Source organism: Festucalex cinctus, chromosome 7 (assembly GCF_051991245.1).
Source record: "Festucalex cinctus isolate MCC-2025b chromosome 7, RoL_Fcin_1.0, whole genome shotgun sequence".
Lineage (NCBI taxonomy): Eukaryota > Metazoa > Chordata > Actinopteri > Syngnathiformes > Syngnathidae > Festucalex > Festucalex cinctus.
This window is the reverse complement of record NC_135417.1, coordinates 27,282,520-27,307,093: the sequence shown is the minus strand read 5'-3', so window position 1 is coordinate 27,307,093 and position 24,574 is coordinate 27,282,520. Positions and strand designations below refer to the sequence as shown.

Genomic DNA, 24,574 nt, shown 5'->3' with positions numbered 1-24,574 from the left:
CTTTTTTTATACTGGGAAAAGTTGACTTTCAAACCATGCATGTTAAAAAAAAAATATTTAGATATGGGGTGTATTTTACACAGGAGGTTCAACAAACTGTGAGATTAACCCTGAACAAGTTCACATACTCTCAGATAAGAAACGCTGCGTTTTCGGTTCCAGTCCAGCGGATTCCAGTGAGTTATATCAACTGTCATGACTCGTGAGTCATGAAGGAGTGATGTTTGAGTGATGCTTTTGTCTCATGCGGTGTTTTTGTTTTATGTTTGAGTGATGCTTTTGTCTCATGCCATGTTTTTGTTTTATACAACCATCATCAAGTTTCAACTGGAGTGATGTTTGAGTGATGTTTCTGTCTCATGAAACAATCATCAGGTTTTTCTACTTGTTTTATGTTATATGATGAATGAACTATAATGTCCACATGATGTGTGTAGTGTCAGGAATCTTCGGTATGTGACGTATGGGTCGACAGCCAATCGGATAATTTCAATTTCATGTCATACGATGTCCTGCCACGATCTATGATGAGATCGATAGATTCTCTATATAAGCTGTCTGAGAAATGTTTTTGTTGCCGGATTATTGTTCACTGTTTCTTTGTATAGCTTTCTTAGTTTCTGCCTCTCGATGTGAAAAAATAGATAAAATTTATTTGTGTCTGCGCTTTGGGATCCGAACTTCTCAGCACACAACATCAACGGTGAGTAGTCACACTTGGACTTAATCCCAGAGTTAAAAGATTTGTCGAGTCACCATGGCAACGGGAAGCCGAGCGTGATGCCGTCCTTTGCTTCCGCGTTGCTTTTTTATTTATTTTTGCCCTGTTCAGCAAAAAATCTTAATGCGGTCATATGTAGAATTTAAACATGTCTATTTAAAAAAAAAAAAGAAAAAAAAAGTGCAACACCGCAGTGGCTCCCCATAGAGGAAGGTGGCGTGGGAGAACATTGCTGCTCGGGTCAATGCGTAAATTTAAATGTTTAGTCCTTTGCAATCACAATATTATAGGGGAAACCTGTTGAATGATAGCTCATTAATTAATTTCATTTAGATCCTGCGAGGGAGAAGCACACTTGATTTAATTTAATATGAAATATAAAACACTTAGATGAAATATAAAAATATTATTCAAACGGTTATATGAAAAAAAAAATGGAGCCACAATACTGCATGCTCCAATGTGAGCGCATCATGTTGCAAATGTAAGGACGGATTAAGTTATGCATGTAGATGATGGACTGTGATGTGAAACGGTACCGCTTAATAAGGTAATGCGGAAATGCCATCATATATGCGTGGTCTGATAACATTCTCGCAACAAATATTTAATTCCCTGCGCAATTAAGCGGCACCTTCATCAATAGGTTCATTGTCAAAATGACACGCCATGTTCGTGACAAAAGTAGACTTTATGCTATAGACTGCAGGCGTATTTATGCAAAAAAATCGCCGCAGCGGACTGAATGAATGAGGAAATGAAATGTCGTGTGTGGCTGAAAGGAGGCGGGGACGGGGAAAAACTCTAGGGTCATTGTGAAAAACCTGCTACCGACCAGGTTAGGTTCATGGACCATGTTACTATGGTAACTGACCGAGAACTTAAAGCTACTATATGGAGGATTTCCCCAAAAAATATCTTAACAATAGCCTTTTTATTTGACCATTTATGACTGAAACATATTTTAATTAGTAGATCAACATCTTAGCTGTTCACAATGGGTACTCCTACAAGCCTCTGGCAAATATTATTTCGGAAGCGTCCGGTCCGAATCCTTCGAATTTCCCGCCCTCTGTCTGCGGGATGTGACGTCATGCGCGTCCTCGTCAGTTGTTTCCTGTCGCGCGAAGACGGAACTAGTACAGATTTTCGCTGCCCCAGACACCCGCTGTTACTCCGCGGAAGGCTGCTTAAAAAAAAAAAAAAAATGAAAACAATGTCAAGTGCCATGAAAAAATAAATAAATCTAAACTTGATAGTGACCGACGCCGGGCAAGAACGAGAGTGAACATTGGTTTGACGTTTCAGCAGTGGAGAGAGTTGAGATTGGACTTAGATTAGAAAAGTGATTCACAGCTGGCTTTCTTTCTACTCCAAAAGGTAAGAAGCGAGTATCTTGACATTTAGAAGAAAATGTGTTGTTTTCAAATAGCAGTAACCTCAAGATCGATCACTTCTCGGTCGTAACTATTGGGGTGAAAGTGAGGTGGACGGCAACATTTAGCGTGAAAGGGGCGGCAAAGTTGAATGTAATAGAACAGAATGACTTGAAGAACAGACTTTCCATTCCGCGGCGTTTCAATCAGGCTAAATGTTGCCTTATTTTCCTCCGTGAAAACAGCCTATTGTAGCTACATTATGCTAACGGAATGTGAACGGTACTACTGAATGGCAATAACATTCACGGCCATATCACACTAAGTAGTGAATGGGTCTATATGTTTTTCACAATCGTCAATTTCCATAAATGACAGCCCACCTTTCGGCTAATGCACAATGACGCTAGCCTGGGGGCGACATACACTAATAATAACTAGAATCAGGTTGACGTCCGTCGAGCGGGGTGACTACAATATGTAACTGCATATTAACATCGGAATGAGGTCCAATTAATTGACGTAATTTGCACATCGTTTTGGAGTACAGCACAGGACTGGACTTCGACCGACTAAAGCAATATGATCTGCACGTCCCGTGGACATCAATTGTTTAGTGGGGATCGAGAGTCTCATTCCGTGAAGTGGCCAGCTTTGTATAACATTATAAAACTTCTTACCTCTGAAAATATAGTTTAATTGGATATGAAGATCCCAGTCTTCAGTATTGAGGTCGTGCACGTACGAGTGCGCGCAGCGTGTACGAGCGTGCAGTTTGTTTTTGGCCACAGGTGGCAGTAGTGATTTGAAATTTTAAATCTTCCATATAGCTGCTTTAAATTACTTCTTTTTATGAAATAGGCTAGAGTTACCTCTTATCTTACCTCGTATTCTCTCTTTTTTTAACAGCTGTGACAAACATGGTTTCAGACGGAAGACTCCACTATGATACTCAGAAACATAGAAACAGTGGTTACTTCTTTAATTAATTAGACCGAGTATTAGGGGTGTGAATTGCCTAGTACCTGACGATTCGATTCGTATCACGATTCACAGGTCACGATTCGATTCGATACCAATTAATCCCGATATGAATTTATAAGTCGATTGTTGCGATTTTTTTCATTCAAATTTAGAAAATACTAATCAGTAAGCTTGTAGAGTGTAAGATTTATATGAAAATGTATTATTTATTTATCTGAAATTTCAGTCTTATAGAGGTTGTAATCTGTTTCATGTTTGAACAGCATTAAAATAAAATATTAAGGCTTAATGTTCCGTTCATATAACATTCTTCCATGCTCAAGGTGTGAATCCTAAAAAAAAAAAAAAAAATCGATTCTGCAGATTATTGAATCGATTCGAGAATCGCGCGATGTAGTATCGCGATATATCGCCGAATCGATTTTTTTTTTTTAACACCCCAAGTATGGTTATGGAGTGCCCTGCAATTGGCTGGCAACCAGTTCAGGGTGTACCCCGCCTACTGCCCATAGCCAGCTGAGATAGGCACCAGCACCCCCGCGACCCTAGTGAGGAATAAGCGATAAAGAAAATGGATGGATGGATGGATGGATGGTTATGGAAAAAATATATTAGATCACCCTTGTTTCTTTAGTCTCTTGTTCATTTTAAATGCCTGGTACACCTAAAGATAGAATTTTGTTTGTACAAATATAATGATGCCTACAAAAATAGCTCATTGGCGGATAATTAGGGCCCGAGCAGCGACCGCTGCGAGGTCCCTATTGTTTTTGTAAAAATTATTATTATTGTTATTATTATTATTATTAGGGCCCGAGCAGCGACCGCTGCGAGGTCCCTATTGTTCCTGAAGGAATTCTTATTAGGGCCCGAGCAGCGGCGGCGGCGGTGCCGCTGCGAGGCCCTATTGTTTTTGTAGGAATTCTTTTTATTATTAGGGCCCGAGCAGCGGCGGCGGCGGTGCCGCTGCGAGGCCCTATTGTTTTTGTAGGAATTCTTATTATTATTAGGGCCCGAGCAGCGGCGGCGGCGGTGCCGCTGCGAGGCCCTATTGTTTTTGTAGGAATTCTTCTTCTTATTATTAGGGCCCGAGCAGCGGCGGCGGCGGTGCCGCTGCGAGGCCCTATTGTTTTTGTAGGAATTCTTCTTATTAGGGCCCGAGCAGCGGCGGCGGCGGTGCCGCTGCGAGGCCCTATTGTTTTTGTAGGAATTCTTCTTATTATTATTCTTATTATTATTATTCTCCGCAAACGATCACATTTTTGAGACACTAAACGTGACCGAAAACTCACCAAACTTTACACGCACATCAGGCCTGGCGAAAAATTTGATATTTTAAAGTCGCCATACATGATAACAGAAAAATGGCTCCTTAGCGCCCCCTACATAGGTTAAACGGATCCCTGTCCCGCTACGATTGTCCGACGGCTATGAAAATTGTGTGGCACCTGTAGCACATCCCAATGAACAAAAACCTCTTTGAAGTGTGTACCCTAAAATAGACAGAAAGTGAGGTATGAGTATTTAAATGTCCAATTTTTGCCAATTTTTGCACATTTACAGGGGTCATACTTTTGCCCGCTTCTCCTACACGGTTAACCCGATTGACTTCAAACTTAGGATGGACCATCTCAACACCTGGGACAACATCATTGTGAAAAATGAAAAGTTTTTGATATAATATATGACGGCGGCGGCGCATCAAATTTAGAGTTTAAAAATTCTTACTTCACGAGGCATTGCCGGTTGTACGTTTAATCTAGAGCTACGAAAATTGGTACACATATGTAACAGACTATGACCTACAAAAAACTCTTTTTGAACCATATGCTAAACCTAACAGGAAGTCCACCATTTTGATTTATTTTGGAACGTGTTGCCATTTTTTTGGCCATTTCATTGGGGCCTTATTTTAACGAACTCCTCCTACAGTGTTTATCCGATCATCTTCAAACTTGGTGTGATTCATCTTAAGATGTTGAAGATGAAAAGTTATTGAAAGCTTTGTATTTCGTCGGACGCTGTTGTCATGGCATACACTGTTTGCAAAGGAAAAAAAATATCCTTAAAGAAGCATTGCCAGTTGTACGAAGCAGCTAGAGCTACGAAAATTTGTAGACATATGTAACAGCCCAAGATGTACAAAAAAGTCTCTTGGTGCCCTGTGCTAAACCCAACAGGAAGTCCCCCAGGGGCCGGGCATCACATTTTGAGCTAAAAAAACTCCTCTTTAACAAAGCATACCCGGCTGTACGTTTCACCTAGAGTTACCAAAATTTGTAGAGGTATATAACAGCCCTCGAGGTACAAAAAACTCTTTTTGAACCATATGCTAAACCTAACAGGACGTCCGCCATTTTGATTTACTTTGGAATGTGTTGCCATTTTTTTTGCCCATTTCATAGGGGTCATATTTTAACAAACTCCTCCTACAGAGTTTATCCGATCATCTTCAAACTTGGTGTGATTCATCTTAAGATGTTGAAAATGAAAAGTTATTGAAAGTTTTTTATTTCGTCACACGCTGTTGTCGTGGCATGCACTTTTTGCAAAGGAAAAAAATCCTTCTTAATGAAGCATTCCCAGTTGTACGAAGCAGCTAGAGCGACGAAAAATTGTAGACATATGTAACAGCCCAGGATGTACAAAAAAAGTCTCTTGGTGCCATGTGCTAAACCCAACAGGAAGTCCCGTAGGGGCCGGTCATCACATTTTGAGCTAAAAAACTCCTCTTTAACGAAGCATTCTCGGTTGTACGTTTCACCTAGCGCTATGATAATTTAGAGGCATACATAAGAGCCCACGATGTACAAAAAAGTCTCTTGGAACCATGTGCTAAACCAAACAGGAAGTCCGCCATTTTGATTTATGATGGGATTTGTTGCCATTTTTTGTGGCCTTTTTCAGGGGTCATATTTTAACGAACCCCTCCTACAAAATTTATCCGACTGTCTTCAAACTTGGTATGTTTCATCTTAAGATGTTTAAGATGCAAAGTAATCGAAAGTTTTTTATTTTGTCACACGCTGTTGACATAGCAATGCATCGAATTGCACACCATATTTTGCGTTTTGATTAAACAGACAAAGCATTCCCGGTTGTACGTTTCACCTAAAGCTATGATAATTTGCAGGCAAACATAAGAGCTCAGGATGTACAAAAAAAGTCTCTTGGAGCCATATGCTAAACCAATCAGGAAGTCCACCATTTTGATTTACGTTGGGATTTGTAGCCATTTTTTGTGGCCTTTTTTAGGGGTCATATTTTAACGAACTCCTCCTACAAAATTTATCCGACTGTCTTTAAACTTGGTGTGCTTCATCTTAAGATGTTTAAGATGCAAAGTTATCGAAAGTTATTTATTTTGTCGCACGCCGTTGTCATGGCGATGCATTGTTTGCCAAGTAAAATGCTGCTTTTTTGTTTTGGTCTAAACATGTGCAAAAACTCATGAAACTTTACACACACATCAGGCTTGTCATCAGCATGAATATTTTAGAGATTTCTTATTCAATTTGCAATAAATGGTTCAATAGCGCCCTCTAGACATTTTTATGAAGCTTTTGCAAATGTTTTGTGTTTTATGATTCAGCTAGATTTGTAAAAATTGGGATACCTATCAGCCTAAGACTTACAAAAAGGTTTCTAAAGCCATATGCTGAATCAAAAAGGAAGTCTGCCATTTTGATTTACTTTGGTATTTGTAGCCATTTTTTGGGGCCTTTTATAGGGGTCATATTTTCAACAGAACTTATCAGATCGTCTTCATTCTTTGGCGTGTTTCATCTTAAGATATTTAAGATGAAAAGTTATTGAATTTTTTTTATTTTGTCACACTCCTTTGCTGTAGCCATGCATTGTTTGTGAAGAAAAATGCTTTTTTGAGAGTCTAAATATGGGTGAAAACTCAACAAAACTTTGCACACACACCAGACCTGTCTGGAACATGAATATTTTATTTAGAGATTTGTTGTGCAATTTGTAATAAATGGCTCAATAGCGCCCTCTAGACATTTTTATGAAGTATTTCCGATTATATGATTCAGCTAGATGTGTGAATATTGGCAGGCATGCCGAATATATTCAAAAAGTATTCTATATAGCCATGTGCCAATCCATTTTGATTTTATTTTGTTAATTGTGCATCGTTTTTGGCCTTTCCATGAAACTTTAAAAACACAAAGCATGGCAAAAACGTTTACAATTTAGATGGTTTCCTATTTGACAGTACCCCAACATGCCAGTACCCCGACGTGCAAATACCCCAACGTGGCCCGGGTTGCGAGGGCCCTTTATAGCTGCTCGCAGCTCTAGTTATTATTATTCTTATTCTTATTATTCTTCTCCGCAAACAATCGCATTTTTGAGACACTAAACGTGACCGAAAACTCACCAAACTTTACACGCACATCAGGCCTGGCGAAAAATTTGATATTTTAAAGTCGCCATACATGATAACAGAAAAATGGCTCCATAGCGCCACCTACATAGGTTAAACGGATCCCTGTCCCGCTACGATTGTCCTATGGCGACGAAAATTGTGTGGCACCCGTAGCACATCCAGATGAACAAAAACCTCTTTGATGTGTGTACCCTAAAATAGACAGAAAGTGAGGTATGATCATCTGAATGTCCAATTTTGGCCCAGTTTTGCACATTTACAGGGGTCATACTTTTGCCCGCTTCTACTACACGGTTAACCCGATTGACTTCAAACTTGGGATGGACCATCTCAACACCTGGGACAACATCATTGTAAAAAATCTAAAGTTTTTGATATACTATATGACGGCGGCGACGCATGAAATTTAGAGTTTAAAAATTCTTACTTCACGAAGCATTGCCGGTTGTACGTTTAATCTAGAGCTACGAAAATTGGTACACATATGTAACAGGCTATGACCTACAAAAAACTCTTTTTGAACCATATGCTAAACCTCACAGGAAGTCCGCCATTTTGATTTATTTTGGAACGTGTTGCCATTTTTTTGGCCATTTCATTGGGGTCTTATTTTAACGAACTCCTCCTACAGTGTTTATCCGATCATCTTCAAACTTGGTGTGATTCATCTTAAGATGTTGAAGATGAAAAGTTATTGAAAGCTTTGTATTTCGTCGCACGCTGTTGTCATGGCATGCACTGTTTGCAAAGGAAAAAAAATATCCTTAAAGAAGCATTCCCATTTGTACGAAGCAGCGAGAGCTACGAAAATTTGTAGACATATGTAACAGCCCAAGATGTACAAAAAAGTCTCTTGGTGCCCTGTGCTAAACCCAACAGGAAGTCCCCCAGGGGCCGGGCATCACATTTTGAGCTAAAAAACTCCTCTTTAACAAAGCATACCCGGCTGTACGTTTCACCTAGAGTTACCAAAATTTGTAGAGGTATATAACAGCCCTCGAGGTACAAAAAACTCTTTTTGAACCATATACTAAACCTAACAGGACGTCCGCCATTTTGATTTACTTTGGAATGTGTTGCCATTTTTTGGGCCATTTCATAGGGGTCATATTTGAACGAACTCCTCCTACAGAGTTTATCCGATCATCTTCAAACTTGGTGTGACTCATCTTAAGATGTTGAGGATGAAAAGTTATTGAAAGCTCTTTATTTCGTCGCACGCTGTTGTCGTGGCATGCACTTTTTGCAAAGGAAAAAAATCCTTCTTAATGAAGCATTCCCAGTTGTACGAAGTAGCTAGAGCTACAAAAATTTGTAGACATATGTAACAGCCCACAATGTACAAAAAAAGTCTCTTGGTGCCATGTGCTAAATCCAACAGGAAGTCCCCCAGGGGCCGGGCATCACATTTTGAGCTAGAAAACTCCTCTTTAACGAAGCATTCCCGGTTGTACGTTTCACCTAGCGAGATGATAATTTGCAGGCATACATAAGAGCCCACGATGTACAAAAAAGTCTCTTGGAACCATGTGCTAAACCAAACAGGAAGTCTGCCATTTTGATTTACGATGGGATTTGTTGCCATTTTTTGTGGCCTTTTTCAGGGGTCATATTTTAACGAACTCCTCGTACAAAGTTCATCCGACCGTCTTCAAACTTGGTGTGTTTCATCTTAAGATGTTTAAGATGCAAAGTTATCGAAAGTTTTTTATTTTGTCGCACGCTGCTGCTATAGCGATGCATTGTTTGCCAAGTAAAGTGCTGCTTTGTTTTTTTATCTATACATGTGTGAAAACTCATGAAACTTTGCAAACACATCAGACTTGTCATGAACATGAATTTTTAGAGATTTATTGTGCAATTTGCAATAAATAGCGCCCTCTAGACATTTTTATGAAGTATTTCCGATTGTATGATTCTGCTAGATTTGTGAAAATTAGGACAGACCCCTATCAGCCTAATACCTACAAAAAAGTATTATGTAGCCATTTGCCAAACCAAAGAGGAAGTCCGCTATTTTGATTTTATTTTGGGAATTATACATCATTTTTGGCCTCTTTCATTAAACTTTGCACAGACAAGGCATGGAAAAAACTAACATTTTAAATGGTCCTTGTTCCATGTAACAGTACCCCAACGTGCCAGTACCCTGACGTGCAAGTAACCCAACGTTGTGCTCAATAGCGCCCTCTATGCATTTTTATGGAGCATTTCCAATTGTATGATTCAAGCGATACACAACTAAAGATGACTTGACCTAGATTTGTGAAAACTGGGAGGCATACCTATTAGCTTAAGACCTACAAAAAGTATTCTGTAGCCGTATGCTAAACCTAAAAGGAAGTCCGCCATTTTGAATTTATTTTGGGAATTGCACACCATCTTTGGCCTTTTGCACTCACAAAGCTTGTCAAAAACATTTTAGATGGTCCTTGTCCGATTTGACAGTACCCCAACGTGCCAGTACCCCGACGTGCAAGTACCCCAACGTGGCCCAGGTTGCGAGGGCCCTTTATAGCTGCTCGCAGCTCTAGTTCTTATTATTATTATTCTCCGCAAACAATCGCATTTTTGAGACGCTAAACGTGAACGAAAACTCACCAAACTTTACACGCACATCAGGCCTGGCGAAAAATTTGATATTTTAAAGTCGCCATACATGATAACAGAAAAATGGCTCCATAGCGCCACCTACATAGGTTAAACGGATCCCTGTCCCGCTACGATTGTCCTATGGCGACGAAAATTGTGTGGCACCCGTAGCACATCCAGATGAACAAAAACCTCTTTGATGTGTGTACCCTAAAATAGACAGAAAGTGAGGTATGATCATCTGACTGTCCAATTTTGGCCCAGTTTTGCACATTTACAGGGGTCATACTTTTGCCCGCTTCTCCTACACGGTTAACCCGATTAACTTCAAACTTGGGATGGACCATCTCAACACCTGGGACAACATCATTGTAAAAAATCTAAAGTTTTTGATATACTATATGACGTCGGCGACGCATCAAATTTAGAGTTTAAAAATTCTTACTTCATGAAGCATTGCCGGTTGTACGTTTAATCTAGAGCTACGAAAATTTGTACACATATGTAACAGGCTATGACCTACAAAAAACTCTTTTTGAACCATATGCTAAACCTCACAGGAAGTCCGCCATTTTGATTTATTTTGGAACGTGTTGCCATTTTTTTGGCCATTTCATTGGGGTCTTATTTTAACGAACTCCTCCTACAGTGTTTATCCGATCATCTTCAAACTTGGTGTGATTCATCTTAAGATGTTGAAGATGAAAAGTTATTGAAAGCTTTGTATTTCGTCGCACGCTGTTGTCATGGCATGCACTGTTTGCAAAGGAAAAAAAATATCCTTAAAGAAGCATTGCCAGTTGTACGAAGCAGCTAGAGCTACGAAAATTTGTAGACATATGTAACAGCCCAAGATGTACAAAAAAGTCTCTTGGTGCCCTGTGCTAAACCCAACAGGAAGTCCCCCAGGGGCCGGGCATCACATTTTAAGCTAAAAAACTCCTCTTTAACAAAGCATACCCGGCTGTACGTTTCACCTAGAGTTACCAAAATTTGTAGAGGTATATAACAGCCCTCGAGGTACAAAAAACTCTTTTTGAACCATATGCTAAACCTAACAGGATGTCCGCCATTTTTATTTACTTTGGAATGTGTTGCCATTTTTTGGGCCATTTCATAGGGGTCATATTTTAACGAACTCCTCCTACAGAGTTTATCCGATCATCTTCAAACTTGGTGTGACTCATCTTAAGATGTTGAGGATGAAAAGTTATTGAAAGCTCTTTATTTTGTCGCACGCTGTTGTCGTGGCATGCACTTTTTGCAAAGGAAAAAAATCCCTCTTAATGAAGCATTCCCAGTTGTACGAAGTAGCTAGAGCTACAAAAAATTGTAGACATATGTAACAGCCCACAGTGTACAAAAAAGTCTCTTGGTGCCATGTGCTAAACCCAACAGGAAGTCCCCCAGGGGCCGGGCATCACATTTTGAGCTAGAAAACTCCTCTTTAACGAAGCATTCCCGGTTGTACGTTTCACCTAGCGCGATGATAATTTGCAGGCATACATAAGAGCCCACGATGTACAAAAAAGTCTCTTGGAACCATGTGATAAACCAAACAGGAAGTCTGCCATTTTGATTTACGATGGGATTTGTTGCCATTTTTTGTGGCCTTTTTCAGTTGTCATATTTTAACGAACTCCTCGTACAAAGTTCATCCGACCGTCTTCAAACTTGGTGTGTTTCATCTTAAGATGTTTAAGATGCAAAGTTATCAAAAGTTTTTTATTTTGTCGCACGCTGCTGCTATAGCGATGCAGTTTGCCAAGTGAAGTGCTGCTTTGTGTTTTTATCTATACATGTGTGAAAACTTATGAAACTTTGCAAACACATCAGACTTGTCATGAACATGAATTTTTAGAGATTTATTGTGCAATTTGCAATAAATAGCGCCCTCTAGACATTTTTATGAAGTATTTCCGATTGTATGATTCTGCTAGATTTGTGAAAATTAGGACAGACCCCTATCAGCCTAATACCTACAAAAAAGTATTATGTAGCCATTTGCCAAACCAAAGAGGAAGTCCGCTATTTTGATTTTATTTTAGGAAATATACATCATTTTTGGCCTCTTTCATTAAACTTTGCACAGACAAGGCATGGAAAAAACTAACATTTTAAATGGTCCTTGTTCCATGTAACAGTACCCCAACGTGCCAGTACCCTGACGTGCGAGTAACCCAACGTTGTGCTCAATAGCGCCCTCTATGCATTTTTATGGAGCATTTCCAATTGTAGGATTCAAGCGATACACAACTAAAGATGACTTGACCTAGATTTGTGAAAACTGGGAGGCATACCTATTAGCTTAAGACCTACAAAAAGTATTCTGTAGCCGTATGCTAAACCTAAAAGGAAGTCCGCCATTTTGAATTTATTTTGGGAATTGCACACCATATTTTGCGTTTTGATTAAACTTTGCACATACAAGGCTTGTCAAAAACATTTTAGATGGTCCTTGTCCTATTTGACAGTACCCCAACGTGCCAGTACCCCGACGTGCAAGTACCCCAACGTGGTCCGGGTTGCGAGGGCCCTTTATAGCTGCTCGCAGCTCTAGTTAGGGCCCGAGCAGCGGCGGCGGCGGTGCCGCTGCGAGGCCCTATTGTTTTTGTAGGAATTCTTCTTATTATTCTTCTTTTTCTTCTCCGCAAACAATCGCATTTTTGAGACACTAAACGTGAACGAAAACTCACCAAACTTTACACGCACATCAGGCCTGGCGAAAAATTTGATATTTTAAAGTCGCCATACATGATAACAGAAAAATGGCTCCTTAGCGCCCCCTACATAGGTTAAACGGATCCCTGTCCCGCTACGATTGTCCGACGGCTATGAAAATTGTGTGGCACCTGTAGCACATCCCAATGAACAAAAACCTCTTTGAAGTGTGTACCCTAAAATAGACAGAAAGTGAGGTATGAGTATTTAAATGTCCAATTTTTGCCAATTTTTGCACATTTACAGGGGTCATACTTTTGCCCGCTTCTCCTACACGGTTAACCCGATTGACTTCAAACTTGGGATGTACCATCTCAACACCTGGGACAACATCATTGTGAAAAATGAAAAGTTTTTGATATACTATATGACGGTGGCGGCGCATCAAATTTAGAGTTTAAAAATTCTTACTTCACGAAGCATTGCCGGTTGTACGTTTTATCTAGAGCTACGAAAATTGGTACACATATGTCACAGGCTATGACCTACAAAAAACTCTTTTTGAACCATATGCTAAACCTAACAGGAAGTCCACCATTTTGATTTATTTTGGAACGTGTTGCCATTTTTTTGGCCATTTCATTGGGGTCTTATTTTAACGAACTGCTCCTACAGTGTTTATCCGATCATCTTCAAACTTGGTGTGATTCATCTTAAGATGTTGAAGATGAAAAGTTATTGAAAGCTTTATATTTCGTCGCACACTGTTGTCATGGCATGCACTGTTTTTAAAGGAAAAAAAATATCCTTAAAGAAGCATTCCCATTTGTACGAAGCAGCTAGAGCTACGAAAATTTGTAGACATATGTAACAGCCCAAGATGTACAAAAAAGTCTCTTGGTGCCCTGTGCTAAACCCAACAGGAAGTCCCCCAGGGGCCGGGCATCACATTTTGAGCTAAAAAACTCCTCTTTAACAAAGCATACCCGGCTGTACGTTTCACATAGAGTTACCAACATTTGTAGAGGTGTATAACAGCCCTCGAGGTACAAAAAACTCTTTTTGAACCATATGCTAAACCTAACATGACGTCCGCTATTTTGATTTACTTTGGAATGTGTTGCCATTTTTTTTGGCCATTTCATAGGGGTCATATTTTAACAAACTCCTCCTACAGAGTTTATCCGATCATCTTCAAACTTGGTGTGATTCATCTTAAGATGTTGAAAATGAAAAGTTATTGAAAGTTTTTTATTTCATCACACGCTGTTGTCGTGGCATGCACTTTTTGCAAAGGAAAAAAAATCCTTCTTAATGAAGCATTCCCAGTTGTACGAAGCAGCTAGAGCGACGAAAAATTGTAGACATATGTAACAGCCCAGGATGTACAAAAAGGTCTCTTGGTGCCATGTGCTAAACCCAACAGGAAGTCCCCCAGGGGCCGGGCATCACATTTTGAGCTAAAAAACTCCTCTTTAACGAAGCATTCCCGGTTGTATGATTTTGCTAGACCTACAAAAAAGTATTATGTAGTTTCACCTAGCGCTATGATAATTTGCAGGCATACATAAGAGCCCATGATGTACAAAAAAAAGTCTCTTGGAACCATGTGCTAAACCAAACAGGAAGTCTGCCATTTTGATTTATGATGGGATTTGTTGCCATTTTTTGTGGCCTTTTTCAGGGGTCATATTTTAACGAACCCCTCCTACAAAATTTATCCGACTGTCTTCAAACTTGGTGTGTTTCATCTTAAGATGTTTAAGATGCAAAGTAATCGAAAGTTTTTTATTTTGTAACACGCTGTTGCCATAGCAATGCATTGTTTGTCAAGTGCTGCTTTTTTTTTTTTTATACACATGAAAACTCATGAAACTTTGCAAACACATCAGACTTGTCATGAACATGAATTTTCAGAGATTTATTGTGCAATTTGCAATAAATAGCGCCCTCTAGACATTTTTACGAAGCATTTCCGATTGTATGATTTTGCTAGACCTACAAAAAAGTATTATGTAGCCATTTGCCAAACCAAAGAGGAAGACCGCTATTTTGATTTTATTTTGGGAATTATACATCATTTTTGGCCTTTTTCATGAAACTTTGCACAGACAAGGCATGGAAAAAACTAACATTTTAAATGGTCCTTGTTCCATGTAACAGTACCCCAACGTGCCAGTACCCCGACGTGCAAGTAACCCAACGTTGTGCTCAATAGCGCCCTCTATGCATTTTTATGGAGCATTTCCAATTGTATGATTCAAGCGATACACAACTAAAGATGACTTGACCTAGATTTGTGAAAACTGGGAGGCATACCTATTAGCTTAAGACCTACAAAAAGTATTCTGTAGCCGTATGCTAAACCTAAAAGGAAGTCCGCCATTTTGAATTTATTTTGGGAATTGCGCACCATATTTTGCGTTTTGATTAAACTTTGCACACACAAGGCTTGTCAAAAACATTTTAGATGGTCCTTGTCCTATTTGACAGTACCCCAACGTGCCAGTACCCCGACGTGCAAGTACCCCAACGTGGCCCGGGTTGCGAGGGCCCTTTATAGCTGCTCGCAGCTCTAGTTATTATTCTTTTTATTTGTTATTATTCTTTTCCGCAAACAATCACATTTTTGAGACACTAAACGTGAACGAAAACTCACCAAACTTTACACGCAGATCGGGCCTGGCGAAAAATTCGATATTTTAAAGTCGCCATACATGATAACAGAAAAATGGCTCTGTAGCGCCACCTACATAGCTTAAACGGATCCCTGTCCCGCTACGATTGTCCTACGGCTATGAAAATTGTGTGGCACCTGTAGCATATCCAGATGAACAAAAACCTCTTTGATAGTTGTACCCTAAAATAGACAGGAAGTGAGATATGAGTATTTAAATGTCCAATTTTGGCCAATTTTTGCACATTTACAGGGGTCATACTTTTGCCCACTTCTCCTACACGGTTAACCCGATTGAGTTCAAACTTGGGATGTACCATCTCAACACCTGGGACAACACCATGGTAAAAAATCTAAAGTTTTTGACATACTATATGACGGCGGTGGGGCATCAAATTTAGAGTTTCAAAATTCTTACTTAACGTAGTATTGCCGGTTGTACGTTTAACCTAGAGCTACGAAAATTGGTACACACATGTAACAGACTATGATCTACAAAAAAGTCTGTTGGTGCCATATGCTAAACCCAACAGGAAGTCCTCCAGAGGCGGGGCATAAAATTTTGCGTTTCAAAATTCTTAATTAAAGAAGCATTCCCGGCTGTACGTTTCACCTAGTGTTACCAAAATTTGAAGACATATGTAACAGCCCTCAAGGTACAAAAAACTCTTTTTGAACCATATGCTAAACCTAACAGAAAGTCCACCATTTTGATTTACTTTGGAACGTGTTGCCATTTTTTTGGCCATTTCATAGGGGTCTTATTTTAACAAACTCCTCCTACAGAGTTTATCCCATCATCTTCAAACTTGGTGTGATTCATCTTAAGATGTTGAAGATGAAAAGTTATTGAAAGCTTTTTATTTCGTCGCACGCTGTTGCCGTGGCATGCACTTGTTTGCAAAGGAAAAAAATTCTTCTTAAGGAAGAATTCCCAGTTGTACGAAGCAGCTAGAGCTACGAAAATTTGTAGACATATGTAACAGCCCACGATGTACAAAAAAGTCTCTTGGTGCCATGTACTAAACCCAACAGGAAGTCCCCCATTTTGTGCTAAAAAAACAACAACTCCTCTTTAACGAAGCATTCACGGTTGTACGTTTCACCTAGAGCTATTATAATTTGGAGGCATACATAAGAGCCCACGATGTACAAAAAAGTCTCTTGGAACCATATGCTAAACCAAACAGGAAGTCTGACATTTTGATTTACTTTGGTATTTGTAGCCACTTTTTGGGGCCTTTTATAGGGGTCATATTTTCTGCAAAACTTATCACATCGTCTTCATTCTTTGGCATGTTTCATCTTAAGATATTTAAAAAGTTGATGAAAAGTTATTGAATTTTTTTATTTTGTCTCACGCCTTTGCTGTAGCGATGCATTGTTTGCAAAGAATTTTTTTTTTTGAGAGTCTAAACATGGGCAAAAACTCACAAAACTTTGCACACAGATCAGATCTCTCACGAACATGAATATTTTATAATTTGTTGTGCAATTTGTAATAAATGGCTCAATAGCGCCATCTAGATATTTTTATGAAGTATATCCGATTATATGGTTCAGCTAGATGTGTGAATATTGGGAGGCATACATATCAGCCTAATACTTCCAAAAATTATTCTATAGCCATGTGCCAATTCATTTTGATTTTATTTTAATTGTACATCATTTTTGGCCTTCCATGAAACTTTGCAAACACAAAGCATGTCAAAAACATTTACAATTTAGACGGTTTCCTATGAAACAGTACCCCAACATGCCAGTACCCGGACATGCAAATACCCCAACGTGGCCCGGGTTGCGAGGGCCCTATATAGCTGCTCGCAGCTCTAGTTATTATTATTCTTTATTCTCTGCAAACGATCGCGATTTTGGGTACCTAAACATTCACGAAAACTCACCAAACTTAGCACACTCCTCAGACCCGGGGAAAAATGTGATATTATGAAGTCGTCATAACAATGCGACTCTATAGCGCCCCCTAGCGTAGAAAAATAAAAACCAAGCCCGGCACGTTTGAGCTAGAGCAACGAAAATTGGCAGGCACGTGTAGCACCCCGAGACGCACAAAAAAAAGTCTATTGAGACCATGTAGCTAAAATGTACAGGAAGTGAGCTATGAAATTTTTAATGTCCAATTTTGGCCTATTTTGGCACATTCACTGTGGTCATGCTTTTTCCCCCTTTGCAAACATTTTTCATCCAATTGACTTCACTTGTCAGGCAACGTAATAGTCGCGGCCTGAAAACATCTATAAAATAAAATTCAGTTATACATATAGCGCCACCTAGTGGTAACAATAAAAACTCACCAAACTTAGCACACTCCTCAGACCCGGCAAAAAATTTGATATTATGAAGTCGTCATAACAATGCGACTCTATAGCGCCCCCTAGCGTAGAAAAATAAAAACCAAGCCCGGCACGTTTGAGCTAGAGCAACGAAAATTGGCAGGCACGTGTAGCACCCCGAGACGCACAAAAAAAAGTCTATTGAGACCATGTAGCTAAAATGTACAGGAAGTGAGCTATGAAATTTTTAATGTCCAATTTTGGCCTATTTTGGCACATTCACTGTGGTCATGCTTTTTCCCCCTTTGCAAACATTTTTCATCCAATTGACTTCACTTGTCAGGCAACGTAATAGTCGCGGCCTGAAAACATCTATATAATAAAATTCAGTTATACATATAGCGCCACCTAGTGGTAACAATAAATGTCATACTTTAGGTTTTTAGCTACTGTGCCGAGCTCGTTGAAGGGATCCAGTTGAAAATTGGTCAGAAAAGCCTTAAGATGTTGATCATGCCCCACACCGAATATTGTAATTTTTCGCCAAAGGGCGTGGCCGCTATGGTGCCGCAAAGTCTGGTAATTTTTCGTGGCAATAAAAGTTGCTTTAACTTGACCCAGATGATCCTATCTTCTCAAAATTTCACACATTTGATGAGAGTCCAGCCCTAAAGAAATCTACGAAGTTATATTTCACCTTACTGATAGTGCCACCTAGTGGCAAATTCTTTTCTTACGAATTTTCTTCAGAGAGCCGAAACTGGCACAGAAACACATGAAACTTGGCACACACATCTGGCCTGGCAAAATGAGCAATATTTTATCGTGGATTGTGCTATTTTTACAAAAATGACTCAATAGCGCCCCCTAGAAATTTTTAACTAAGCAGCCCCGCTTGTACATTGAAGCAAGATCTTTGGAAATTTTTAGGTGTATGAGGGAGCCCAAGACCTACAAAAAAGTCTCTTGGACCCATGTGCTAAAATGAACAGGAAGCGAGCTACGAATTTTTGAATGTCCCATTTTTTACGATTTTAGCACATTTACAGGGGGCATAATTTTGCCCACTTCTCCTCCACGTTTCATCCGACTGACTTCAGACTTGACCTGGGCCATGTCAAGACCTGAGCCAACGACAGTGGGAAAACTCTTGACTTTTCGGAATACTATATGATGAGGGCGGAGCATCAAATTTTGTGTTTCGCACTGAAAAAGGATATGCTTAATAACTCCCCGGTACATGCTCCAAAAAATCCCAAACTTGACATGTATGTTTATAGTCAAGGCCTGAAGCTATCTATATGACAACATTCAGTTATATATGCAGCGCCACCTAGCCCTTGAGGCATGAAAAAAAAAATACCCCACTTACGGTATTTTTACAAAAATTGTAAACTCATTCTCAGTGTGATAACTAAGTCATTTATGAATATTCTTTTACTTTCCACTACTCAAAATGTTCACTGGCATCAGACCTATCCAAACATACGTATTTTTTATTTAGTTTTATTTATTTTTTATAGCCTCTATGGACGTTAAAAGCAGTATCGTGAATGAAGGATATGCTTAATAACTCCCCTGTACATGCTTCAAAAAATCCCAAACTTGCCATGTATATTTATAGTCAAGGCCTGAAGGTATGTGACAAAATTCAGTTATAAATACAGCGCCACCTAGTCCTTGAGGCATAAAAAAAAAAAAAAAAAAAAAAAACACTTACGGTATTTTGTACAAAATTTGTGAACTCGTAAGTGTAATAACTAAGTCATTTATGAATATTCTTTTACTTTTTCCACTACTCAAGATGTTCACTGGTATCAGACCGATCCAAACATATGTACTTTTTTATTTTGTTTTATTTTTGATAGCCTCTATGGACAATAAAAGCAACATCGTGCAATGAGTACGAGCAATGATGGGTATATATACTTTTGCAAAAAATACCAATCAGGTCAACTCATTCCCTAAAAATAAAAAAGGACGCTGATTTTTGCAGATCTTAACAATCACCAAAACCCATTGAGCTTGACACACACATCACACCTAGCAAAAAAATCCACATGTAAAGGTTTATCATGCCATGTTAAAAGAAATTTTGCTCCTAATGTGCCAGTACCCCAATGTGCGAGTACCCCAACGTGCAAGTACCCCAACGTGCAAATACCCCAATGTGGCCCAGGCTGCGAGGGCCCTTTATAGCTGCTCGCAGCTCTAGTTTCAGATTAGTTTTCCATGGTTTTCTTGATAACCACAATCACTTTGCTGCATGCACACGGGAGACCAAATATGTCGGCATGCAATGCTGTGTGCCACTGTCCTTAATGCACTACCTAGTTGCATACAGCTGAGGCTTGTTGAAGTGATACATAGAGCTCTATTTAATTGAAATAAATGTTGAGAGCCTGTTCCATGAAGCAGATGTTAAGAGTTTGCAGGTACTGTTGGTTGTTGTTGCTGAAATATAAGTCGTGCACCCTTAAAAAATATGTAGGCTCACAAAATTGTAATTGTTTTGGAGATGTTTTGCAGAGGAGGGCAAAACCATTGTTACACCGGCCCGCCATTGACTGATGGCCACCTTTTGGCAAGTGTGTCCGCATTTTCGGCGAGTGCTTTATGACGCGAACACAAAGCCTAAAAAAAACAAAAAAAAAACACTTACTGAGCACTGACTGAAGCAGGTTTATGGCCAACGATCCAGGTCAGTACAGACGTTCCGTGTATTTAAAAAAAAAAAAAATTAATTAATTAATTAAATTTAGTTAGTTTTGAGGAAAGATTCATAAGCACTGTTTATTTCCTTCTTTAGGACAAAAAAATAGGCCCTTACAATGTTAAAGGTACTATATCATGGTATTTTAAGCCCTTCCACAGTTAACCATAGGCATATAATGATTAAATCTTCCCTTTGACACCATGGCGATATAATTTTTTATGAAATATTATGTATTTTGCTGGCTATTTTTCTAACGTGGAAGTAAAACGCCCGGTTCAGTAATACCCCGCCTCTCCCCAGGTGGTTGCCACGCCCCTCTCGTCCGAGCCGGCTGCGACGCGCACCGCCCACAAAACTCTCGTGCGCTGCCTTCCAGCACTCCTCTCAGCGGCCACGCCAGCCCATGCAGTGCAACTGCGGCTTCTTTAAATGTGGAAGGGGAGGAGGACAGGAAAAAAAAAGAAAAATAAACCCTGCATGGGACATGAACCCGGGACCTTCTGCTTAGAGGGTGAGCGTGCTAACCACTACAATAGTCATTCAGTTAGACTCAACAGTGCAGAAATTTTACTTGTAGTTGACACAAGTCTCAACCACGGAACCTTTCTGGGAATTTAAGACGGCCAATTGTCATTACACTTTGGCATTGCAAATGTGAAGGATAATTGATTGATTTGAATTTATTTGGACAGAATGTTTACTGATAAAGGCTACTTTTGTCACTATGCTGTGAGCATGGCGGTTTCAGAGAAAGTGGGCGTGTGTTTAGTCCGCATAGGCAATGTGGGCAATGTCTTTCCGCTCAAGAGCATTGACAGTCACTTTTATGAAATAGACATGATATACACACGTGAGGTGGACATGTTGGATTGCCGATGAAGTGTCAGAAGGGCGGTGAGCATGTTCATATCTGATCATACAAAGGCTTCACAAGTTTATACAATCCAGATTTATTTCCCCTTTAATTTAAAAAAAAACTTAACTTTAAATTGTGTGTAAACTGACATCCAGGACGATTCCCCTTACAAGTTGCATTGCTCATCTGAGGACTGCTTGTGAAATAATAAATGTATATGTTTAGATTGTGGCCGGCTGATTAATTAGTCAGACATTACAATTTTTTTATTTTTACTTAACAAAATGATCATGCTGGCCGGATTAAACCCCTTTGCGGGCCTGATCCGGCCCATGGGCCGTATATTTGACACCCCTGCAATAGACCCTTCCAGCTGACGTCACTGCTTAGCTCCCACGGCGGAGGGCAAACATCCATTAACAAATGAATGTAGAGAGCTTGATGTTCGGCGAGCATTTTCGTGGGAAATATGTCAAAGTGTCACAAAAAAACGTCCCGAGTAGGACACGACATTACTGTGAATCATTGAAACCAGTCATTGGAGCTGCTAGCTACAAAAAAAAAAGTTGCATCGTAGTTTCACGCTAGCCACCGTGATAGTCTTACTCCTCACTGTTTTTCACGGGGTTTAGAATCGCTGCAGGCAGCCGAAAGAATGCTCTCATCTCTCTTTGAGCCATTAGAGCATCCGTTGGCCATGCACAAGTTCACCATACATTGGTCGCTGATTGAGCAACTGTTTGACCTATTTTCTCGCTCACAATGATTGTTTTCTAATTCACTCGCATTGACGCCCTGCCGCTAGGGGGGCACTTCAACGTGACGTCACACTGGAAGGTTCTATAAATGCGCGACACCAGAGGTGTTTTTATAGCACAATATAGACCAGGAAATAAGTCCAAAAAGAACAGGGCTGCGTTTGCCTGTGTCATGTTTTGGTTCTGTGGGGTGAGATTTTGTTTCCTTTTGGTGTTTTGGGTGTGTTTGTCTGTGGTTGGTGGTTTTGTCATGTGATCCTCGTTGCTTCCCTTGTCTCATTATGTCATACCACGTCCACCTGAGTGTGTCTTCCCTTTAGTGTGTGACCAATCACTGCCCTCAGCCACTTGTGTTTTCCCCCAGGTGTGTCTCTTTAGCTCATTAGTGTTGGTGTATTTAGCCTGTTGTGTTTGTCCTGATATATTACTACAATACAGCAAACGTCAAAAACTGATTTGTGGCCCCCTAGAACCAATCAGAGGCCGTTATTTTGAATTAAGCCCCACCCCCTTCCGCCTTCTTAGCCAATCAGAGGCCGTTATTTTGAATTAAGCCCCGCCCACTTCCGCCTTCTTACCCAATCAGAAGCCGTTATTTTGAATTAAGCACCTCCCCCTAACCAATCACAAGCGGAGGGACCACCTGTCAAAATTTGACAGGTACCCCGCCCCCCAACCAATCAGAACCCGTTATTTTGAATTAACCCCCGCCCCCTCACCACAACCCTAGCCAATCAGAAGCCGGAAGACGGCTCCTGTCAAAATTGATTGATGACATCCTGCACCCCCAGCAAACATATGTTTTCCGGTCCCCCCTCCCTTCCCCATCACAGCCCTAGCCAATCAGAAGCCGGAAGACGGCTCCTGTCAAAATTGATTGATGACATTCCGCACCCCCCAGCAAACATATGTTTTCCGGTCCCCCCTCCCTTCCCCCTCACAGCCCTAGCCAACCAGAAGCCGGAAGACGGCTCCTGTCAAAATTGATTGATGACCTTCTGCACCCCCCAACAAGCATATGTTTTCAGGACCCCCCTCCTCCCACCCCGCCTGTGAACATATGTTTCCGGTCACCCCAACACCCTCCCCATTGTATATGTGCTTCCGGTGACCCCCCACGATTCAAGATTGTGACAGGAAAGACCCCCCACCACCACCAGCTTTGAAGTCGCGGAGGACACGCTCTCCCCACTTTTGCAAGACCCCCATAAATCGTCAACCTCTTGTTAAAAAACTTTTTTTTTTTTCATGTTGCAGGAAGGATCCCGTCTTTTGAAGTCTTGCAGGAAGCGCGCCCCTGTATTCATGAAAATTTTCACACGAATACTGATAAAGCTCCCCCATCCACCCCTTTGAAGTAGAACAGGGTACCAACCGGGGGGTCTCGTGGGAAGCGGCGACCCCCCTTATCACCACAAACTTCGCACCATGTTGGGCGGCAGGAAGCCCCCACCGCCGACGCTTCTATCCCTTATTCAAATTGTTGTGAATATTAAAAAATCTTGTTTTTTAAATAAATAAAAGAAACTTACCGGTGTTTTAGGATATGAAGTTACGTCTCCTTCGATGGGTTTTTTCTTTTCTTTTTTAAAATAAAATAAAAAAATAAAAGGGCGTCTGTTTCTAACCGAAGGAGATGGAGAGGGAAATACAGACGAAAAATAGATTATTCGTGCGTATAGGACGGCTATTTAACCCATTTCAGAACCACAGCCTCCCTTTTACATATACTAAAAACTTGTGTGTGACTATGAGCTAAACTGAGGATGGCGGAGAGGTGTGACTCCCTCACGCTGCGGTAAACGGCGCCATCTAAAGGTCAAAGGATGTCACTGTATATGGTCAAGGGTTTTCTTCATCAAAAATAAATAAAAATAAATGGACGACGATTGTACTTTTTCTTTTTTTTTTCTTTTTAGATTAAATACCACGTGGTATTAGGGTGGGATGGATTTAAAGGCAGGGGGTGTGTTTTAGACTGACTAGAGGGGGAGATTCAATTTTCTTTTTCATTTGAGCCGGGACAGCTGAAACAAAAATGTCACAGACAAACCGTCGTGTAATCGCCGAGACTAGCGTTTTAATGCAGGTGTTGAACCCGCTGAGGACGCCTCGCAAACAGAGAATGTTTTTACGCCGTGTTCAAAAACCTGCTGAAGGGGTTTTGGAAAAGAAGTGGCCTCTGAACGGAGCATTCTGGGGATACCGTTTTTTGTACGAGATGGGTGAACTGTGCATTTTTATGGAATACGACGGTATCAAGACGTCCCCGGCAACTGGTTTTGGAACTCTAAACTCAAACGACTGGGGAATCATCGTCGAACTCATCCCCAGAAACTTTAAGGAGTACACCATGATATCAAAGGATCAGCCCGGTCAGAATGGTGAGATTCTATGTTTTACATGGATTAGCAGAACAGCACCAAACGGACGATGGTACTTTCGAGTAAAGATCGAGCATGTCAAAGGAGTAGAAGATTGTCCAAAAACCACGGGGGGATGTAGGGAGCCGATGCATATGTATTTTACGTTGGAATCAT

At 40.4% G+C, this 24,574-nt stretch overlaps 1 long non-coding RNA gene across 1 annotated transcript; it reads left to right on the top strand.

The window, feature by feature from the left end:
- The first annotated feature begins 470 nt into the window (after positions 1–470).
- LOC144022623 (uncharacterized) lies at positions 471–23,402 on the top strand. The gene is made up of 3 exons (XR_013284380.1): positions 471–703; positions 20,721–20,931; positions 23,292–23,402. It is a non-coding gene; the product is annotated as an uncharacterized LOC144022623 (long non-coding RNA).
- The last annotated feature ends 1,172 nt before the right edge of the window (positions 23,403–24,574 follow it).